This window comes from Hyla sarda, chromosome 5 (assembly GCF_029499605.1).
Source record: "Hyla sarda isolate aHylSar1 chromosome 5, aHylSar1.hap1, whole genome shotgun sequence".
Lineage (NCBI taxonomy): Eukaryota > Metazoa > Chordata > Amphibia > Anura > Hylidae > Hyla > Hyla sarda.
Window position 1 is genome coordinate 346,136,152 of NC_079193.1, and position 16,876 is coordinate 346,153,027.

A 16,876-nucleotide genomic window follows, 5' to 3' on the forward strand; every position below is an offset into this window, starting at 1 on the left:
ATGTGGCGATCAGCCCGACTGAGCTGCCGGGAACTGTTTACTTTCGTTTTCAGACGCGGCGATCAACTTTGATCACCACGTCTGAAGGGTTAATAGCGCGCCGCACTGTGATCAGTGCCGCGCGCTATTAGCCACGGGTCCTGGCCTCTAACAACAGAGTTAGAGGCCGGGCCGACCCGCTATGATGCGGGGCCACGCCGTGGCCCCGCCTTATAGATCGGGAGCGGACTCATGACGTTAAAAAGATTGCTGGTAAGTAACAAGGCTGAGTTGCAGAGTCTTTTAAGAATGTTAGCCTTTGCTATGAGGATCATACCACAGGGACGGTCGTTTATTTCCAGGTTACTGCAGGTAATGTCCTCAGCACCCAATCAGGATAGTGTAGTTTCCCTAGGTGCAGCTGCAAGGGCAGATTTAGCAATGTGGCAGATTTTTCTCACTGATTGGAATGGCATGTCATTTTTCTGCTGTCAGTACCCAATTCCTCTCCAAAAGTTTTCACAGATGCTTCATCCAGCATAGGTTTCCCAGCAATATGCAAGGACCAATGGTTAGCGGATGCATGGCCAGACCAGGATGAGAGTATGCCTGGCATCAGTTAATCTTCGGCTGCTTTTGAGATTTTCCCGGTAGTGGCAGCTGCTGTGGTATGGGGTCATACTTGGGTAACTCAAACAGTAATGTTTATATGTGACAACCAAGCCACGGTGGAAATTTTAAATAAAGGCCGTTTGAAGTCGGAACTGGTCATGACATTTTTGAGAAGGTTGGTTTGGGTTTCTCTTAGTCATAGGTTTCATTTCATGGCAGCACACATCCAGGGGTCTAGGAACATTGCAGCTGACGCACCATCGAGGCTCAATTTTTACGTTTTCTTTCAGAGTATACCGGAAGCAAATCGGGTGGGCATGCCAGTTCCCTCAGTCCGGGCTCTAATGATGGATTAATATTTTACAAAAAAATGGCAGATGGCCTCATCAGAGATTATCTGGCCACCAACACTAAGAAGTCCTATGATGTAGGATGGAATACATCAAAATTTCATCAAGATGCACAAGGCAGCTGATTTTGATCATACTAAACTCCTAGTGCGCTTTGTTGCTTTTTGCCATTATAATTTGAAATTATCCCAGAGCACTATTAAAGTATCCCTAGCAGGGGTACAGCATCATTTGTCTATGCAGTTCCCTAGCAGACCATCATTGTTCACTGCTCAAGCGATCAGGGCCATACTGAAAGGCATTTGAAACAAAACAGTCAGCAAACCCCTGTCTCGGTTGCCAGTTTCAGGGGAGTTGCTTAGAAACATGTCCAATGTATTAGACAAATCCCCCTTTGGGTTCATAAATAGCTTGGTAATGAAGGCAGCAACATATTTAGCATTCTATGGGCTCTTAAGGCCAGGGGAGTTCTTCAGTGCAAACCTCTAGTCTACATCCCTGACCAAGTACTAATTAGCCTTAAAAAATAATGTTTTCATATTATTTTTATTGTCCACCAAGACTTCTAGTGTAGAAGTGAGGGTACGGTATTTCCAAACAGGTCATAAGCGGTGTCCTGTACATGTCTACAATACCTTACTCATTGCCACGGCTGAAAGGCCTGGTAATGCACCGCTGCTTCCCTTTAACAATGCTGCTTTAACGACCAGTCAGTTTATCAAACATGTTCGGATTGTAGCGAAAACTCTGGCTCATAATCCTGTCTCTCTTTCTGGGCTTTCTTTTAGAATTGGGGCCGCCTCGGCTGCATCACAGCACAAGGTCCTGGTGCATATTATTAAATCGATGGAATGCCTCCTGTTATGCAAAATATGTACTGAATCTACAGTTGGAAATATCACAAGTGTTTAACCCCCTTAAGGACTCAGCGTTTTTCCGTTTTTGAATTTTCATTTTTTCCTCATCACCTTCTAAAAATCATAACACTTTCAATTCTGCACATAAAATTCCATATGATGGCTTATTTTTTTGTGCCACCAATTCTCCTTTGCAGTGACATTAGTCATTTTACCAAAAAATCCACGGCAAAACGGAAAATAATTTTGTAAATTTTGGGGGCTTCCGTTTCTACGCAGTGCATTTTTCGGTAAAGATGACACCATATCTTTATTCTGTAGGTCCATACGGTGAAAATGATACCCTACTTATATAGGTTTGATTTTGTCGTACTTCTGAAAAAAATCATAACTACATGCAGGAAAATTTATACGTAAAAAATTCTCATATTCTAACCCCTATAACTTTTTTATTTTACTGCATACGGGCTGGTATGAGGGCTCATTTTTTGTGCCGTGTTCTGAAGTTTTTATCGGTATAATTTTTGTATTAATCCAACTTTTTGATCGCTTTTTATTCATTTTTCCATGATATAAAAAGTGACCAAAAATACGCTATTTTGGACTTTGGAATTTTTTTGCGCGTACGCCATTGACCGTGCAGTTTAATCAATGATATATTTTTATAGTTCTGACATTTCCGCACGTGGCGATACCACATATGTTTATTTTTATGTACACATTTTTTTTTTATGGGAAAAGGGGGGTGATTCAAACTTTTATAAGTGAAGGGGTTAAATGACCTTTATTAACTTTTTTTCCCCACTTTTTTGCAGTGTTATAGCTCCCATAGGGGGCTATAACACTGCACACACTGATCTTTTACACTGATCCCTGCAAAGCCATAGCTTTGCGTGGATCAGCATTATAGGGGGTTGATAGCTCAAGCCTGTAGCTCAGGCTCGGGGGCAATCAAACGCCGATCGGACGCGACAGAGCAAGGTAATGGGGACCTCCGCTCGCATCCTAGCTGATTGGGACTATCGTGATAAAATCGCGATAGTCCCGATCAGTCCGACTGAGCTGGCGGGAAGCTTTTACTTTCGTTTCAACTTTGATTGCCACGTCTAAAGGGTTAATAGCGCGCAGCACAACGATCAGTGACGCGCGCTATTAGCCCAGGGTGCCGGCTATCATAAGCAGCCGGGACCGACCCGGTATGATGCGGGGTCACGGCGTGACCTCGTTTTAAATACCGGGACCAGGTGCCGGGCGTACAGGTATGCCCTGCGTCCTTAAGAGGTTAAAGTTTTGGCTATATAATGTTGGTATAAAATAAATGTTCATTATACCTACTTGTCTTGCTTTTTGCCCTCTACAGGCATGCCCCGTTCGCGGTCATGGCACACCTCAACCTCTTGTTATGTGTATGTGGTATTCATGTGTTCTGTAAGATGTTTCAGGTAAGTACTCACATTTTAAGCCCTGAGCACAAAGTCTACGAATTATCATGCCAATATATGTAAAAATTTATTAATACTGGCATCCTGCATGACTGTTGGCTGCTGACATTTAAAGAAACTTGGACTTAGCAGAGAACTGAGGGATAAGGAAAGGTTAATTTCAGGCATTTTAAAGATAAGATAAATGCTCCTAGGTCCCATGTGTTAAAGGGTAAATTATAATAAACAGGAAAAAAAAATATTTAACATTTAAAGCTTTTTTTTCTGGGGAGGTGCATTGAAATTTCATGCAAATAGGCGATGACATGGAAAATCACGTAGTGGTAATGCTTGCATCTGCACAAGTAATTGCCATATACAGTATAATCTCTGAGAAGCAGAGGTCACTGTGCACCTGGTGCTGGGTTTTCTAGTATTAGAGTTGACATTTAATTAATTGTACAATTATCTTCTGGTGTATTCAATTAGATCCGTTCTATGGTTGAAGCATAATAGATATTTAAATGGTCGCTGCCGTTTCAACAAACTTTGCATAAATCAGTGGTACAAGTGAATATAAGAAACTTGTCACAGTTAGAAACCTCTTTCTCCCCTTTTTATGCTCCCCCCCCCAGCAAACTCAGCTTCATGAGAGAGGAAACAGACTATAATCTCTTAGAAGGACCAAGTTACATGCCGCCCACATAAGTCAATGGAGAAGTAAGGGGAAAGAGGGAGAGGAGGGGGAAGTGGCTGAGGTGAAACAAAAGCTAACAGAGACAAATGAATACAAGAAACTTGTTACAAAAAAACTTATTTCTCCACTTATTACTCCCCCCCCCCCATAAAAAAAGTTTCTTGTAAGAGGAAACAGACTATTAGCTCTCTGATGGATCAAGTTATATGTTGCCCATGTAAGTCTATGAAAAGGTGAGGGCAAAATAGGGACAGGAGGAGCTGGAGGAGGAAAGAAGTTAACAGAGATACTGCAGAGAGACTGCAGGTCTTTTAGTAAATATTAGATCTCACCCCAGTTTTTGATTCACAGCTTACACTGCCAATTACTGCTCTTTAATGTTCTCCATGCTGCTGCAGAATCGGGGGGGGGGGGGGGTTCTATGGAGATATAGGGGAGCAGAGTCCTCTGCATGTGTACTTTATTGGAGACTACTGACCATGTACTGTCTATGCCCTACACATGGAAAAAATCCAAGAAGAGCCAAAGATTGAGGGAACCTGCAGAGCACCATAGCCTCTTTGTTCTAACAACTGTTGGGAACCCTGAACATATCTCTTAGACATTGTTTCCCAACCAGCATGCCTCCAGCTGTTGCAAAACTACAACTCCCAGCATGTCCAGACAGCCAAAAGCTGTCTGGGTATGCTGAGAGTTGTAGTGTTTCAACAGCTGGAGGCACACTAGTTGGAAAACACTGCTCTAAGACAATATAACATCTGTGAAGAGCCTCAAACCTTCTTCCAAAAATAGACTGCAATTTAAAAATGTTTAACTCCTATGGGAATATTTAAATTATTTTCTGAAAAATAGACATAAAATAGTAAGAAAAGGTTTTTTTTGTGTGCACATGACCTAATTTTAGAATTCCAGGGACACTTTGTGTTGTCAGTTTACCCTTTACAGTCAGAGAATTAAATGATATCATCACCTAGCTGTGCGCAATGTTCACCGCTGGCTCCGAAATTCCAATTACGGCGCATGGCACAGAATAGCAATGCGGTAAAACCTTGGTTAAAATGCATTAGGCATGCAGTATGTGATGAGTGCATTCATCTCAGCTGAATTACTTAACATATGAAATTGAATTTTTCAATCTTTGTAGTGTAAGTGGCTTTTCTATGCTGGAGTTTATTAGATCCTGTCTATTGAAAACAGGTTCAGGTTTCCAAAATGGATGGCCTATCATCAGGTCAGACTATCAATATTAGATCCGTGGGGGTCCTGGTCTCGGCACCCCTGGCTATACAACTATGTAAAAAGGCAGAAGCGCTTTAGTTGAACATTTTGGCATCTTTATTGTTTGCACAGAGCTTTTTTTTTTGTATCTGCTGGGCTAGGTATTGCATGTAACTCCCCAACAAGTGTAGACCCGCTGTGCCATTTACCGGTTTGGCTTTGGGCTATGCCTAGGAGCACAATATAAGTGTCCACCCGGTTTTCACCGTTTATCCTGTTCAACGATGAGGAAGCTGGTCTTAGCTGCAGGGAAACACCAGGTTGCCACCACAAGAATGGTCCCGATTAAGTGGAAGCTGACCAAGCAGGCCAGAACACCCTGGTGTCAAGCACAAGGGATACAGGCAGTAGGGGCAAGACTGATTAGGTGTTTTAGCATCAGGAAGCAGGCTATGGTCTGGAACACAGGAAAACAGCAGATATGAACAGTAGCAGATCCTTCGCTTATGGTAACCCATAATGTTGCTCAGGCATGGAAAGGAGGGTGGAGCACCCTTAAATAGGTGATGCCAGTATGGGATTAGAGGGGGAGCAGATCAAAGGCGCTCACGGACCTTTATAGAGACAGACTTCATGCGGTCCCTAATGGATGCACCAGACACTGTTACAGCCTGAGACAGTACAGAGGGAACAGTCCAAAGTCTGCAGTGAGAAGGAGGAGCCGTGTGTTTAGTTCGGCCATGGTAGGCAGCGGGATGTGGTACACTGCAGTTCCATTTAATGATGAGCCAGGATGTGTTTCTCAGACTACCATAGACTCCTTGTAGGTGGGGTAGTTAAGTTATAGTCACAGATCAAGCCCTGCCCCAATGCAGCTGCACTAAAAGGTAGAAAATACTGAGGAAAACAGCAACTAACTATCACCTATACATACCTACTAACATAACCTTTTACAGATTACGGCTGGACCGTCACTTTAAACCTTATTTACATATAAGTGGAAAACTCATGTTAAGACATCACATAGTGCTAGAATATGTCATAACATTATGACAAAAACCATCTCTTATCCTCTTCCCGGTAGACATCTGAATGAATGGCCAGGAGCAATGGCCCGAAGTCAATCAAAGTAACGAAAACAGGAAATTCAGCAGCATGAATCCAAATAAAACCATTGTCTTTATTAAATGTCTTTGAAAACATGCACACAACATGGAATTGTGCACATCAGACCTGATGTGTTTTCAGTCATTACACCTTAATCATAGACCTTAAAGGGATGACCCTGAATCACATGCAGCATGCAGCTTATAAGCAGCCAGCCACCCCTGTGATGTCACAGCCCTATATAATCGGCAGCCATCTTGAGGCCAGTCACATCAGAGTTCTATTGCAGAGAGAGAGAGAGAGAGAGAGACAGAGACAGAGAGCAGTGTGTGTTGCACAGAAAAGCATTTTTACAGCAGCGATTCACCTCAAGCCCAAATCCAGCCTAGAAGCACTGATAGGGAAGGGGGAGAGATTGAGAGAGAAAGTGCAATTTTGGGTGCAGTACACAGCGACTGTGTGCTGCAGCACTGGTGAGTACAACTTAAAAGCTAATAGTAGCCAGCTAGTTAGGGTGAGCAGAGCACTAAAAGCCATAATCACCTGCTATTAGTGCCTGCCTAATAAAGGTTACGTAGCGGGGTGTATTGTCCTCTATTAAGTGTAACATATGCGTACATAGGTGGTGTACCATTTTGTTCCTGTTAAAGTCTTAACCACTTAGGGACCAAGGGCGTACGCCCTGATGCCCTGGTACTTAAGGACCAAGGGCGTACCTGTACCTGTATGACCTTCTGCAGCTGGGGGGAGGTGGCGATCCTGTGACCTCCCCAGAAGCACTGCTATTGGTCCGATAGCAGCTCGCAGAGGAAGGGTTAATGTTCCCTTCTCTCAGCTCTGCTAGCACACCGAGTTCAGTCAGCGGACAGAGCTGAGAGAAGGAGCCAGGGACCCCCCTCTGCCAAGATCTGTGCCTCAGGGCTGAAGAAGTGTCCTCCAGTGTCCAATAGCTCAGGGTGAGTTTCCAATACAGGGACAGGTAGGATTTTTTTTATTTTTTTATTTTTATTTTTTAAAGGGGTTTCAGGGTGCAGCATTTGCCCCCCCCCCCCCCCCCTTTTATTTTTGCTGCAGCATTTTTTTATTTTTTATTATTATAACGCCATCGTAGAAAAAAAGGTGATGGCCCGCCGGGCATTTTTGGTGGAGGAGGCATATGCTTTACTTGCCTCTGACTCCAAATCTGCCAGTAAGGACAATGAAGATCCTACTTTTCTGTGTTCTTCCTTGTCCTCCTCATCATCTAGCATTGATGATCTTCCCCTGGAACGGCAGCTAAGACGCGCCAGGCAAGGACACCCACCCACCATGATAGTGACCCAGTGGCTGACACTAGTACGAGCGTCCATGCCACTCATAATAGGAGTCTGTCCCCCCAGACAAGCATACCGGAGACCCCTTCCGGTGATCCTGGCTGGAGACCCCCAGAGGGATATCAGCCACGGATTCCTGAGTTTGTTGGTGACTCAGGAATCCCGAATGACACGGCTGGATACACTGAAATAGACTATTTTAGTTATTATTTCAGTGACGACCTTGTCAATCATATGGTGGAGCAAACTGACTTGTACACCCAACATAGATCACTTTGGGGAAAATTTTTGTAGGTCTACGTACCCCTCAGGGAGCTCTCAGTAGATCAGTCTCTTATCAGTTTTATGGGGATACTCATCTTCGGCCAGTATATTCCCTCAAAGCAGGTGCGGTATAGCGTGGAACTCTACAAACTTTGTGAGAGTACCTAGAGGTACACTAACAAGTTTAGAGTGTAGGAGAGATGAGATTCCCGTATTGATTGTCCCACCACTCTAGGTGTTAGCGGGAAAATTGTTTGGGACCTTGTGCACCCATTGCTGGATAAGGGTTACCAACTTTACGTGGACAACTTTTATACCAGCATCCCTCTGTTCACATCCCTTGCCACCAGATCCACTTCTGCTTGGGGGACAGTGCAGAAGAACCAGAGAGGCCTCCCTCTAAATTTACTCCAGACACCTATGCCCAAGGGTGAGTCCCGTGCCCTTACCCATGAAAACCGGTTTCTGGTCAGGTATAAGGATAAGAGGGATGTCCTTATGCAGACCACAATTCATTGTAATGGCAGCTCACCTGTCCCTGTGCGAGGTACCAAAACAACGGTCCTCAAGCCTGATTGTATTCTGTGCTACAATCAGTATATGGGGGTAGTTGATCTCTCTGATCAAGTCCTAAAGCCATACAATGTCGTGCGGAAAACATGGGTATGGTACAAAAAAGTTGCGGTCTACTTGGTACAGGTTGCCATGTACAACTCTTTTGTACCATCCCAGTATGCTGGCAACACAAGGACATACCTCCAGTTCCAAGAAGAAGTCCTAAGGGTCCTGATCTTTGGTGACTGGGAAGGAGCAGGCCGGAGTTCCCAAGGAACTGGAGTTATAGGTGCCAGAATCTTCCCAGGCCAACACTTTTCAGGTGAGGTCCCCCACACTGGAAAGAAGGGACGATCCCAGAAAAAATGCAGTGTGTCACAAGAGGGGGATACGGGAGGACACCACCCCTCAATATGACATTTGCCCCAATCATCCGGGCCTCTGCATTAAAAACTGCTTCAGCGAGTCTCACACTTCCATGCAATACAAAATTTTTTCTTTTCATTTTAATTTCCCATAATTTGACCCCAATGTACCAAGTCCAGCTTACATTCCAATTTTTAACCAAATAAACCACTAAATTGCCCAAAAAACCTGATAAGACCTCTGTGAGTATTTAAAAAAAAAATTGGTCATAGATTACTAAGTCACTATCATCGGGGACTTTCTTATGTTGCCTCAAATGCTCAGCGCTCTCTCTCCATTGCGCATTTGAGGCAACAGGTCAGGGAAGGCCACACACATCACATTCCCAGAATGATGATTCAGAGCATAGGGTTTGGGGTGGGCATATTTTTTTTAGTTTTGCCTATGCTCTGGGTCATCATTCTGGGAACATAACCTATTTTGCTTATTTCGTCATTTTACGGCCCACTGTACCCCACTTTACTACCTCAGTGTACCCCATATAACGTTCCTTGAGGAGGATCCTGCTGTTTTGGCTCTATAGGTAGCTCTGTATATGCTCAAGGCCCCTGACTGCGCTCCTGCTCTCCAGAGACCTGGTGTGCACGCACAGAGCAATTTACGTCCAGATATGAGGTATGTCCTTACTCCAAAGAAATGTATTTACAAATTTACGGTGACATTTTCTCCTATTACCACTTGTGAAAATGAAAAATTTGGGGGTAACCCCAGCATTTTAATGTAAAAAATCACATTTTTCCTTTTCACATCGCACTATAATGAACATTTATCAAACACCTGTGGGGTGTTAAGGCTCACTGTACCCCTTGTTACATTCCTTTAGGGGTGTAGTTTCCAAATTAGTATGCCATGTGTTTTTTTTTTGTTTTTGCTTTTTTTGCTGTTTTGGCATCATAAGGGCTTCCTAAATGTGACATGCCCCCCAAAAACCATTTCAGAAAAACGAATTCTCCAAAATTCCATTCTAGCTCCTTCCATTCTGAGCCCTCTACTGTGCCTGCCAAACATTTTACATCCACGTATGAGGTATTTCCTTACTCAAGAGAAATTGGGTTTTTCTTTTGGGGGGGTTCTCACCTTTTAAAAATTCAAAAGCTGGGTCTACAAGAACATGTGAGTGTAAAAAAATGAAGATTTTTAATTTTCTCCTTCACTTTGCTGCTGTTCCTGTGAAACACCTAAAGGGTTAACACACTGACTGAATGGCATTTTGAATAGGGTGCAGTTTGAGGGGTGCAGTTTTTATAATGGGGTCATATATGGGGTATTTCTAATATAAAGGCCCTTCAAATCCACTTCAAAACTGAACTGGTCCCTGAAAAATTAAGATTTTGAACATTTTGTGAAAAATTGGAAAATTGCTGCTGAACTTTGAAGCCCTCTGGTGTCTTCCAAAAGAAAAAACATGTCAACTGTATGATGCAAACATAAATTAGGCATATTGTATATGTGAATCAATATATAATTTGCTTGATATGCCTATTTTACTTTCAAGCAGAGAGCTTCAAAGTTTGAAAAATGCAAGATTTTCAAATTTTTCATGATATTTTTGAATTTTTCACCAAGAAAGTATACTAGTATTGGCAAAAATTAGAATATGTCACAAAAAAACAATCTTGGAACCAAATGCATAAGTAAAAGTATCCCAGAGTTATTAATGCTTAAAGTGACAGTGGACAGATGTGCAAAAAGTGCTCTGGTCCTTAAGGTGAAAATGGGCTTGGTCCTTAACCCCTTAAGGACGCAGCCCTTTTTCACCTTAAGGACTGTGTCCTTTTTCGCAATTCTGACCACCGTCACTTTACGAATTAATAACGCGAAAACGCTTTTACCGAATATTCTGAGATTGTTTTTTCGTCACATATTCTACTTTATTTTGGTGGTAAATTTCCGGCATTACTTGCATCCTTTTTTGGTGAAAAATCCCCAAATTTCATGAAAATTTAGAAAATTTTGCATTTTTCTAACTTTGAAGCTCTCTACTTGTAAGGAAAATGGATATTCACAATACATTTTATTTTTCTTCACAAATACAATATGTCCACTTTATGTTGGCATCATAAAATGGACATATATTTGCTTTTTGAAAAAATTATAGGGCTTCAAAAGTAGAGCAGCAATTTTCAAAAATTTCATGAAAATTGCTAAATCTGAAGGGACAGATGTTACAGAACTACAACTCCCAGCATGCTAGGGCAGTCCAGGCATGCTGAGAGTTGTAGTTTGGCAACATCTGGAGGGCTACTGTTTGGGCACCACTGTAACAGTGGTCTCCAAACTGTGACCCTCCAGATGTTGCAAAACTACAACTCCCTGCATGCCCAGACAGCCTAGGCACAGTAAAGATCGTTTTACTTTCACTTTCAATCTCCCCCACCGTCGATTCCCTACCTGATCCAGAATCCAGCAGTCTCCAGCAAAGATCCCTGGACCCCAGGCATCTTCTCCTGCAGGTACGGCCTCCATCTTCTTCCCACGATCCCCTCAACATTCAGGGACGGGCAGAATGGGGGGTTGCCCTGTCCTGCGCTGCCATTGGTCAGAACTCCATTCTGACTGATGGCAGGGGATAGGAGGAGATCGCAGCTGTGCAACCTCACTCCTATCCCTTAGGCTGATCGAGGCTGTCGCTGACAACTCCGATCAGCCCTATTTTCCGGGCGATCGGGTCACCAGAGACCCGATCAGCCTGGAATTGGAGAAAATCACATGTCTGAATTGACATGCGATTTTCTCCGATCGCCAACATGGGGGGGGGGGGGGTCTCAGGACCCCCCCTGGGAGATGTGGCGGGGTGCCTGCTGAATGATTTCAGCAGGTATCCCGATCCGGTCCCCAACCAGCTAGCGGCGGGACCGGAATTCCCACGGGGGTATCCATATGCCCTGCGTCCTTAAGGACTCGGGATGCAGGGCGTATGGATACGCCCTGCGTCCTGAAGAGGTTAAAGGGGTACTCCAATGGAAAACATTTTTTTTAAGTCAACTGGTGCAAGAAAGTTAAACAGATTTGTAAATTACTTCCATTAAAACATCTTTACCCTTCCAGTACTTTTTAGCAGCTGTATGCTACAGAGGAAATTCTATTATTTTTGAATTTCTTTTTTGTCTTGTCCACAGTGCTCTCTGATGCCCATATCAGGAACTGTCCAGAACAGCATAGGTTTGCAATAGGGATTTTCTCCTGCTCTGGACAGTTCCTGAGACGGACATCAGGTGTCAGCAGAAAGCACTGTGGAGAAGACAAAAAAGAAATTAAAGAATAAAAGAATTTCCTCTGTAGTATATAGCTGCTAAAAGTACTGGAAGGGTAAAGATTTTTTAATAGAAGTCATTTGCAAAACTGTTTAACTTAAGGAGTTAAGGGCCTAGTTACTGTGAAAGGCCAGCCAAAAGTACACACCTGCTGCTGTTCTAGACACATACTGTTTTAAGTGTAGTGGAGCGTATTGTACTCACCTCATAAGTGCATATCACGTACATACATCTACGTGGTGTACCATTTGGTTCCTGTTATCATCCTAAGGGATTAGTTACTTTGAAAGGCCAGCCAAAAGTACACACTTGCTGTTGTAAACAGATATTGTTTTAAGTGTAGTGGAGTGTATTGTACTCCCCTCATAAGTGCATACCACGTACATACATCTACACGGTGTATCATTTTGTTCCTGTTAAAGTCTTAAAGCCTAGTTACTATGAAAGGCCAGCCAAAAGTACACACCTGCTGCTGTTCTAGACAAATACTGTTTTAAGCGTAGTGGAGCATATTGTCCTCCCCTCATATATGCATTAAGTATGTCAGGCAGAGTAGTGCCAGGACGTGCACAGAGGAGTGGCAGAAGCCTAAATTTATCAGGCAGAGGTCGCAGCAGACTTGGGGCGAGTGACAGCAGGAGTCGCGGCGAGAGGCCTGAGCTCCTGGTATCAGCTAGCGGTCATGTCTCGACCAGCAACCTATCTGCTGTTATTGACTGGTTAACTAGGTCATCCACTTTATCACAAGTGACATCTGACACCGCCAGTCAACATTCGGTGGGTTCCTCAGACACATCCTTCATATGGCATGGCCTAGGAGCAGTGCCTGTCCTCCAATTGCCTTTGTCCTATGCTGTTCCCTTCCCCATAGAAGTATCCTATGCTGTGGGTTCAGCTCTACTTTTTAGTCAGGACGATCTACTAGAGGACAGTCAGCAGCTACTGCCCAGCCAAGAAGTGGAGGAGACATCCGCCGCTTCCTTCGCTAGGAGGGCAAGTAGTGATGAGGAGAGTAGCGTGGTAGGTGGTGTTGGGAGCATTCAAGATCCTGAAGCACACACTGATGAGGAACCTGAGGAGGTCATCAGTGACATGCAGACACAACTCGATGATAATGATATAAAAAAAAGATCTTTGATCTTTTTAATTGTGAGGCCCTATGGTCTTGTCAGGCTGTTCCCACATTCAGGCTGGGTCATTCTGCCACCATATGGTCTCCTCATGCTGTTAATCTATATAAAATCTTCAGGGGCAGGGGCTGGAACATGTGGTAGCTCGTCTCGCGGCAGAATGCCAGCTCGATGCTCACCTGAATGGATCCTCAAAAAAGGATTTAAAAAAAATTAAATAAATTCAAATTGAACTAACTAAAAATTACATTAAAAAATCTCTTTAAAGTTTTCAACTGTGACGCCATATGGTCTCCTGACCCTGCTGCCACATCCAAGCGCTCTGCGGCAGTGATTCTAATAACGATGCCTGTAATCTGCCTGTCATACTGAATAACAGTATTATTTCACTAACACAGCACACTCCCTATGCATGTTATAGCAGAGCAAAGTGATCTTCACCCCTATTTAGGCTCTCTGTAGCTCAGAAATAGCCGTTTTTAATAGCAATTCGCCACAATAAAATTCGGACAGAACTGACATTTTCGGAGAATTCGGCGAATCGGCCGAATTGAATTTTTCAAAAAATCGCTCATTTTTAGCTCTAGCTCTAACATCTCTAATGGAGGGGTGTGTGTGTGCAGCCTTAGCCAATCATAGCTCATCTCACACTGAATTGCTCTGGGCTGTGTATAGCAGAGTGAGGGAGGAAGTTCTCCCCTGCATGGCTTCAGATGACGTCACACCTGCTGGGGAACACCCCTTCCCAGTCTGTGAATCTGACTGAGACTGAGCAGAAAATAAAGAGCAATATCAAGGTAGAAAACTAAAAAAATTATAAAAATAAATCCAGGGGGTGGTTTATCATGATGGGTGCAGTAAACTGGGAGGATTGTGAAATTTAACAAGATCATGAGAGGTACTCTTTAAAGGGGTACTCCGCCCCTAGACATCTTATCCCCTATCCAAAGGATAGGGCATAAGATGTCAGATCACCGCAGTCCCGCTGCTGGGGACCCCGGGGATCGCTGCTGCAGCACCCCGCTATCATTACTGCACAGAGCAAGATCGCTCTGCACGTAATGACGGGCAATACAGGGGCCGGAGCATAGTTACATCACGGCTCCGCCCCTCGTGACGTCACGGCCCGCCCCCGTCAATACAAGTCTATGGGAGGGGGCGTGGCGGTCATCACACCCCCTGCCATAGACTTGCATTAAGGGGACGGGCCATGATGTCATGAGGGGCGGAGCCATGACGTCACGCTGCTCCGGCCCCTGTATCGCCCGTCATTACGCACAGAGCGAACTCGCTCTGTGCAGTAATGATGGCGGGGTGCTGCAGTGGCGATTCCCGGGGTCCCCAGCAGCGGGACCGTGGCGATCTGACATCTGATCCCCTATCCTTTGGATAGGGAATAAGATGCCAGGGGCGGAGTACCCCTTTAAGGCTATTAAAAGGAGAGGAGGAAAAACAAAAGTGCAAAAATGATAAGTCGCTGCGTCGTTAAAGGGGTACTCCCTCCCTAGACATCTTATCCCCTATCCAAAGGGGCCCATAGACTTGCATTGAGGGGACGGGCGTGACATCACACGGGGGCGGAGTCCTGACATCATTGACTTTGTGACTCAGACCCTCTAGCAGTTCTGGTGAAAAACCAGGTGGGTGCAGCATGTAATAATGCGGGGGTCCCCAGCGGCGGGACCCCCGCGATCAGACATCTTATCCCCTATCCAAATTTTAATAAACATGATTTTGTTGTATGTCAGGAGATTCCTGTTTTATTGTTTCTCCACAGGGATTGATGAGGACCCGATTATCTGGTCTGTATTAAAAAAGTGCAGTTCCACATGTAGATAGGATTTAATTACATTCACAGTTGATGGTGTTTTCTAAATGATGTGGAAAAAACAAGTTAATATAAACCACAAAATAATGTTAGAAAATTGCTGAATGATTAACATTTAATGATGTAGATAATGAAATTACCGCTTCCTCTTTTACATAGTATTTTAGCATAACAATAAATACTAATTGTACGGCGCACACATCCAGCCACCAGAATGGTTCATACAATAGCAGCAATATTCTAGCTGTATGTGTGAAAACTTCATCAATCATCAGAACAAAAAGGTAAAAATTACCCTGAAAACATCATAAAGAACGTGGGATGATTGTAAAGAAGGTGCAACATAATAACGATCAAAGCAAATGTTATGGTATGTTCAGTAAGACATGGGGGACACCTAGCATGCCCTGAGTTGCAATTCAATCTTATGTATTGTTGTATTTCAGACTTGCATGTAGCATGCAAGTCTGAAATACAACAATACATAAGATTGAATTGTAACTCAGGGCATGCTAGGTGTCCCCCATGTCTTACTGAACATACCATAACATTTGCTTTGATCTGCAGTAGTAGTAAGTAGGACCAGGGTATTATGTTGCTTTCTGATTTGCAATCGTGATATCTTGGATGTATGAGGTATTTTTCCAAGCTCGGTCAATCAGTGATTAGATGTGTAGTCCAGGAAGCTAAATGTATACCCTATCCTGATAAGTGTCTAATCGTGGGGTACGACCACATCCCCCCTCCCCTGGGATCTCCTGTACGGGGCCTGTCCTAATTATCTATTCTCGCCGTGCTGCAGTCTCCACCTTCGTAGATTAGGCAAGCAATAACCGCTGAGCCCACCACCAGCTGAGGTAAGACATTGTTTTGGTCGGTGATTGGCTAAGCTGGCTGTCACTCGCCCATGTCCAGGAAGCCGGGGGTTGGAGCACCCCTAGTATGGTCAGTAGGACAGGCCCCATACAGGACATAACTAACCTAGTGCAACTGTTCCAGCTACCATCCAAGGAAAGTTGATGGGTGGCTGAGAGTCAAAGGGTATGTTCACACGGATGGATTCACAGCATATTTGACACTGCGGACCCGCCAACGATGGACCCTACAGTGTGCCTCCTTCTGTCCCTTCTCATAGCATCAATCCGCCACTACAAGCAGACACACTGCGATGTGCGAGATATACTCGCACACATCGCGGCTGCTCTTGGCCTAGCTCAGGGAGCAGGGGCAGTGGCCGTGATGTGTGCGAGTATACTGCGCATGTGCGTGGCAACTCGCACATCACAGCGTGTCTGCTTAAGGTTTGCTTTATGCATAAAATGTATATCAGGTACTGGAGAGTTTTGAAAATGTATTTTTCCACATTGCACTCAAGTTAATTACATATGCTAAGGTCTTGCATAGTGTCAAAGGTTAACATTTCTTGCCTATATTGTACAGAAGACTGATGCTTTGGTCACATGATATTCTTAGCCAATCACTACATGAAAAAAATCCAAGTTCAACCTTCCTCTCCCAAAGAAATAGGAGGACCTAAACCTGAAACCTCTTTGGCCTGCCTACAGGGAAGTCACTGTTCCTGCATCTTGTTCCTGTCCACATTGCAAGGATATTGGGTGAGATTTATCAAAATCTGTGTAGTGGAATACAAAAAAAGAAGGTTGCAGCAGCACTCTTGGTCAAAAAATGGAGGCTCTTAGCACACATTCTGATCAAAACGTGTCCCCCATCCACCACGAGGACGTGGCCTCATTTCGGATGGGACCCTAACACTCATTTCACTCACCTCTGCTGGCATATGGCCTCTGACTGGGTGACATGCTGCATCCACTATCAATTTAAAAAATCTCCTGTGAAACATGGAG